A 7,365-nucleotide genomic window follows, 5' to 3' on the forward strand; every position below is an offset into this window, starting at 1 on the left:
TAATGCTCCCGTCCTGATGTTACACTCACTTTTATTCTGCACAAACACAGTTACACCGGTGTAAGAGATGGAGGTAAAATCATTGTAATAAGAAATATTTATTAAAAATAAGATTAAAATAAAATTTGTCTGTTTGTTAGATATGTCCCATAAAATAAAACTAAAAATTATAATTTATCAGTGAGACAATTATGAGACTAATATGGACACACCTGTATGTGTGAAGTTCTCTAAAATCTCAGAGCAGTAATAAATAATTCCTCTTTTCCCTTAATTGATAATCAGTTAATTTGTTCTTCAGTTAAAGATTAATTAAGGAAATGCAGTAAAAGGTACTTTTTATTCTTACTTATTTTCCCGCATCTGGGGACCCATCGAAACGGCTTCCTTCTCATACACTACGAGTACAAAGTGACACGACTGGGTGCTTCGGGTTTCTGTGTTTTTCAGGAGTTGCGTGGTGATTAACAAGAGAGCTTCTTAATCTTACACATTTATTCATTTAGCAGATGCTTTTCTCCAAAGCAACTTATAAACTTAAGGTACTTATGACTAATACAGCAGGGTAGTTTTTTTTTACTGGAGCAATTTAGGGTAAGTACTTTGCTCAAGGGTACAGCAGCCAGAAGTGGGGATTGAACCCACAACCTTTGGCTAGCTCCTACACTACCAGCTGTCCCCATAGTGTGATATACATAGGAAGAGGTGCAGCAAAAGGCCACTTAATAGTAGCAGAATATGCATACACACACACTTTCAGAATCACTTGTCCCATACGGGGTCGCGGGAAACCAGAGCCAACCCGGTAACACAGGGAATAAGGCCAGAGCGGGAGGGGACACACCCAGGAGAGGACAGGACAAGACACCAGTCAGTCACAAGGCACCCCAAGCAGGACTCAAACCCCAGACCCACCGGAGAACAGGACTGTGGTCCAACCCACTGCGCCACCTCACCCTCTCACATGGCAGAATATTGTAGTGAATATTAAGATGTAAAACAATTCAGGTAATTTAAAAAAGTTTTGTTTTTATATCATTTTCTTCGTGTGGAAAATCCCAAAATGTGCAGTCATGGGTGTGACAAAGTTGTTATCCCTTCACAGTCAGTCGCTGCTTGTGTCACCTTTGGACTGTGGGAGGAAACCTGAGCGCCCGGAGGAAACCCGCGCAGACGCGGGGGGAGCATGCAAACCCCACCCCGTTTCAGAGGGGGTCGAACCCACACCCTCCAGCGGTGGGGGGGGTGATGTCCACGGCACCCGCATTCCACCAGCTCCGGCGAAGCCTCGACTGAAGTCTAAAACCTCAAGCCCCCAGTTTCCAGGCAAACCTGCTTCTTTCTCGTACCCCGTTCCGTACCACGGTCGCCCTCTGGTTTTACTACTGCCCCCCCTTCTTGGAGCCCTGTGAGAGGGACAGGTGACGGGTCCAGGGGACACCACCCCGCTGTCCAGCTTCGGAGTCCCCCAAGCTCCCTACACACACACACACACACACACACACACACACACAGAGAGGTTGCCTGTACACACATTTTAGGAAAATGACATTTTAAAGCCCCCCCCCCAACACACTCCATTCTTGTTTCAGACGGTTTGGAATTATTAAAGGTTAATATGTATGAATCTCTCATATTCTCTCACACATAAACTCTGTTATTTTATACAACGGCCTGCGATGCACGTCGCTTCTCCGCAAGCGTCACGAAATGTCAAAGGCCATCGAGCTCCTGATTGATTCTGACCCTTTGTATTAATAAGACGTCAAGAAGTGATTCGTCGCCTGATTCTGGTCATTTTAAAGCTGTTTTCTCAAACCCTCGAAACACTAACAAATCATTTCTGGATAGTCACACTTAACTCACGCAAATATGAAGATTAACGAGCGTTTCAAGAACTCGGCCTTATCCTACGGAGATGTCCTTCGGACGTATTTCGAAGCGGGAGCTTTGGAACGCGTCGTAACGCAAGTGCTGGAATTTGCGGAAAGCGGCCGGTGCGGAAACGCCGAGCGGGAACGAAGCGACGCTCTTTTTAACGTCCCGTCGTCGAAGCATTTCGGAGCGGGATTACTAAGTAGAGTAGGGGCGGCTGCCACGTGCTCATCCGAGTCGCGCTCTCGGAAAAGGCGATAAATACACGAAACGAGCGTGAGACGAGAGGCGCGGCGGAGCTTCGCGTCTCGTCTCGACGGTGTCTTTCTTCGGCGCGTCGGCCGTCGCGTAAATGCAAACTTGATCGAAATCAAAACGCGGAAGTTGTCGTCCGCCGGAAATATTTGCACGCCTTTTTATTTCCCGCTCCCTCCACGTGCTTCCGAAGCCGCGCGTCACAGTACTCGAATGCCACCGATTTTTTATTTAGAGTTTAAAATCAAAGCCGCGTATCGAGTTCTGTGTGCGACTTACGCTGACGATCGCTTTCGATCGACAATAACGCCCGTGTTTCCTGCAGCAGACGCCAAATACGAGGCCTCCGCGCTACAACGTTACCGTTTTTTTTTTCGAGGAAACGTCTGATGCTTTTCTTTTAAAAAAGCATCAGATATTTCCTAAAAAAAGCTACCGTAGCCAGCAGGGATGACTGATAGGGTAGAGGTTACATCTGCTGCCTTTGGATCCAGAAGTTGTAGACGCAAGCCCCACCGCTGGCTGTAATTCCCTTAAGAAAGGCACTTACCCTGCAGTGCTCTAGTAAAAATTACCCAGCTCTACGAACGGGGAGCAGGAAGGCGCTCGGGACCCGTCGACATTCGGATAAAGTTTTACGCAGCTATTCGTGTGATGAACATTAGTTCGTGTGGGGGAAAGTAACTAACTGCACTTAAGAATCATACATCTGCATCCAAGTGCCTCTTCCTGCTGCTCTAACGAACACTTTGTATTTTCTACGAGATGTTCGTCGCTTTGGAGATAAATCAATGTATGTAAATATCACTAATAAATATGCAGATACTGAACGTGCACGTGAATTTTAACGCGAACGAAAGCCGCAGTGCGTCACCGCGAGAGACCGTTAGTGAACGCGAGAATCCGGGGTCGCCGAGGTCACGCCGGCAGGTCCGCGGTTCGACCCGAAGGGCCCCCGTCGGCGCGGCCCGACACGTTACACTCGCAGAACAACGGTCCCTCCGCTCTCGCCTCTCCTCTCCTCTCCTCTCCTCGCCTCGTCGACCACCCCCCCCGGGGGGGAGGGGGCGAAGCAACGGCGCCGTCTGCGGCTCACCCTAACTAGACGCGACCGTTCCGTTTCACGAAACGTGATGAAAATGCACCCGGAACAGACGGAATCCTTTCATCTTCTTATTTCTTGTCATGCCAGATGAAACATCTTGGGACGTACATACGGGATTTCGGGAACCTATGTCTTCTCACTGCTATCAGGGAAAAAATATAAGTGTATCTCCGCGCCTTTGTGTTCTTTCAAGTCATGAATTTTGCAGAGACCCATCCAGAGCGCTTACCGGAAGGGAGAACATGCAACGGCAACATTGGCTCTTAGTAAAAACAAATCCTTCCCTGTTTTCATTTACCGTCAAGGCTGTTTTTTTTTATTTTTTCTTTTTACAATCTTTATCCTTTATTCCTTTCTCCGGTATGTAGGCCATAGCGGCCCGCGAAGCGCCGGGTCGGATCGGGCGCGAAGACCGGAGAACGAGCCCGTCGCCCACCTCTGAGAATATTTAGCCAAAGATTGTTTTCCGAATTTATTGCCGCGATGGCTCCCGTGCGAAATTCGTCAAGGCAAAAACGCGGCCGCGCGCGCTCACACTCGCGCAATATCTGCCAATGAAAATATTTTCCCGGAAACGTCTGGGTGGCGTCGTTCGCGGTGCGTTTTCCGCCGCTCTGCTCGCACAGCTCTTCTGATCACTTTCCTGACGCCTCTTTTCTGTTTCTGCTTCTCGAGTTTCCTTCCTGTGTAACGATGGCGGTATGAAGTCACTGTCACACACTCACAGGTTCACACGCGCACTCACGCACACGCGCAAAGTGCATGCAAGCACGTCCCCATCTCTCGCAGGAAGTGACGGGGGGTGGCAGCGGCAGCCTGGGGGGGGCTTGGAGCTCAGTTGTTTTTATGTTAGATTAAGTGTTTCCATGTAGGTGTGTTTAAGATTTACGAGGAGCCCCGTTCCCCCTGCTCCCCCCACATTCGCGCTCCCTTTCCACAGTCAGTCCTGGGCCGCAGTCACCCCCCCCCAGGAAAGAAGATCGCAAGATCGCTCCAGTCTCGAACTTTGAAAGCGACAGGAGAGATCGAGAAGTCGTGACGGACAGGCGCCGACTCCCCCCCGGCCCTTCCTCCCATCCCGATGCCACGAGTGTGAATAAAAGAAAGAAAGAAAGAAAGAAAGAAAGAAAGAAAGAAAGAAAGAAAGAAAGAAACAAACAAAGCGCGTTCACTCATCGCGTCGCTTCGCTGCGAACACGGTAAGAATAGAGGTGTCCGCGTCCGGGCAGATTAAAAACCCTTCCCGTCAGGGTTAATAGCCGCGGGGAAAAGGCCACTTCTCTGCCACAAATTGTCTCACGGATCGCCTGCCCTCCCACGCACATAAGCCGGGGGGATTCGGAGAGGAGGGCTCTCATGACAGGCTGAACATCGGGCCCAGATTGCTGTCACCGCCAACTTGGGGAAAAAAAAAAGCCGCTTTGGACGGGAAGCCTTTGCTTGGTTTCTCGAGTGCTTTTTAGTGGCAAACATCTCCTCTCTTCTTATGTTTCCTTCACAGCTCACAGTACGTATGTTATTTGTGTCATATGTGTCTTTTATATATGTTTATATACATATATAACTATATAGAAGAGCTATATATATACACAGAAACCCCTCGACTTATATATAGTTATATATTTGCATAAGTCGAGGGGTTTCTATATATATCTATATATAGAAACCCCTCGACTTATGCAAAAAGGCCGTTTTTCAACGCCTTACATAAGTCAAAAGTTATGTATGTCAGATTCCACCTCCTCTCCCACCATTCAGCATCATCACGTGCTCCTTTATCGGTGCAGCATCGGTGCAGCATCCTTCACTATCGCATTCACGCTCGATACGGCAAAACCTGGTTCCCGTGCTATAGACCGTAATCTTTGTCCACCTTCACGCTTCCGTATTATTTTCAATTTCATCTCCAATCGATTGCCGGACGCTCGCAAGACGGTTCTCGTTTCCCTTCAAGCGCGCGTTTAGCACCAGGTATCGTGAATAATGGAAAGGGTAAAACATATGTGAAAAAAGCACTAGGCTAACGAGAAGAGACGTGTTCGCGGCTCAAAACTCGCCGGAAGCGGGAAGATGCGGCTTCCCGCCTTGTCTGGTTACGCCGACTCGCGCTTAACGTATTTCAGATGTTTTGCGTAAAATAAAAGTGCTATCTGTAAATAATGTGCATAGCGGGATTTTTTTGAAAACGGTCCAGAGATGCGTTTGGTGCCGCAGCAGCCTGAATGAGGGCATTTTCCCCACGAGGGTTCATAAAATGCGATCATATCAGCATTTATTGATGCGTAATGTACTGTCTTTTTATTTATTTATGGTTCAGTCTTCATTTAGTGCTTATTCATATTTATATTGCTGAAAATTAACATTTTGAAACCTTTTACCTACAGTACACAGTGCAGCTCTGCACACACTACATTAATAAAGTAATTATTAACTGTCATTTTCTATGCGTGTTTCATGAGAAACAAAGTGACAGAAACCTCATTTAAATTCAGCGACATTGTAACTTTCGGGGTGCGATCAATGGGTGTACGGTGAGATCTATTCCAACTCATGTAAATTTCAGTTTTTTCGAAAAGACCCTTTTCTCACGTAAGCTGGAAACTGTGTGTTTACCCTCAATAAAGCTGGTTAGTGATGAACAAAAGTTGGAGTGTAATGTATTTCTGGCTGTTTTTCTCACTGTCACGTGAAATCAGACCCGTCGAGTCCATGCCTCGGTGACCCGGGTCCCGACAGGAGCTTTTCAAATCCGAGCCCAGAGCCGCGGCGCCGCGCGCCGGGGATCGTCGCCGACCGGCTGCGAACAACTGGATCGGCTTCAAAGCCTCGTCCCCGTCCTCCTCCTCATCACCCTCCGCCTGCGGCTCCTGTCCACTCTGAGGATTTAGATCCGGCGTTCCGGTGTGCTCCGCGCTTGACCTTTTGCACTCCACGGGGGACTTGGTTGGGGTGGGGTCTTTTTTTTTACGTCTATTTCACTACGTCGGCCAGTCGGGCCCGCCAGGCTCACCGGCGTATGAGGAAGATACAGATGGGGAAAAAAGAACATTCATTATTACATTAAGAGATGCAAACAGGATTTTCAACGTGCCACTCAAGGACATCGGCAAAGCGGAACAATGAACTGCGGCCTTATTTGGCAAAATGGAAATGAACACTCTGTAGTAAACGAATATTTGAGGTACAGCGGCAGAATTACCAAGTATGGCAGAATAGTGCTTATAGCTGCTGTCTTTGGACTTAAAGGACCACTTTCAAATCCCTCCTCCTGCATTCATACCCTGGAGCCCAGTATTTATCCTAAATTGCTGTACTAAAAATTACCCAGCTGTTCGAACGGGTGAAAACCGAGAAAAGCATCGGCTGAAAGAGTGAACGTGATGTAAATGTACTAATTGCCAGCCAAGTGACACCTTCTCCTGTATGCCTGTTAGAGATGGGATCAAGAAATGGGCTTTGCTTTCAGATGGCGGTAGGCATGGGGTACACATGCTTCGCCAGTCACGTGCCGTCAAGAGAGACGGTGAAGCGCCCGCACCGCGCTCCCATCCGAGAGGATCGAGGGGAAGGTGGTTTCATCTGTGACGATTGCGACCGGTTGGGGGGGACCTGACATTTACCCTCCGGCACCAGGCTGGGAAAGTGTTTAGTGAACCGAATTTCATTTTGCTCCTCGCGCTCTGAGAAAGCTGGTCTCCGGGGGCTCGGTTGCCCCGAACGTGACGGCCCTCCAAAGCCACCGCTAGTGGTCGCCGCTGGGACCCCCTACAGTCTCAGCTCAAATGGTTGGCAGCTCTATCCTGTAATAACTGTGCACAATTTAGTACCCCCTGCCCCCGCCCTGGTTCTAATTAGCCAGCGGCGCATAAACCAATTGCCCAAGCCTGACACCCGAACAGGAACGGCCATCCCAAGGTTACCGTGAGAGCATTTCGAGCCTCTCTTCTTCCCCAAGGTTTCTCCACAAAGCGCCCAGAACACAGCTTCACCTTAGTTCCTTCACTGAAGATCGCGGTCCACGTTTTCCTCGGTCTGTAGGTCGCTATCAAGTCCGAGGATCGTCGCGGCCACCGTCGTCATCTGCATCACCACCACCACCAGCACCGCCACCAACACGTGAGTTTTCCTGC

This window comes from Scleropages formosus, chromosome 11 (genome assembly GCF_900964775.1).
Source record: "Scleropages formosus chromosome 11, fSclFor1.1, whole genome shotgun sequence".
NCBI lineage: Eukaryota > Metazoa > Chordata > Actinopteri > Osteoglossiformes > Osteoglossidae > Scleropages > Scleropages formosus.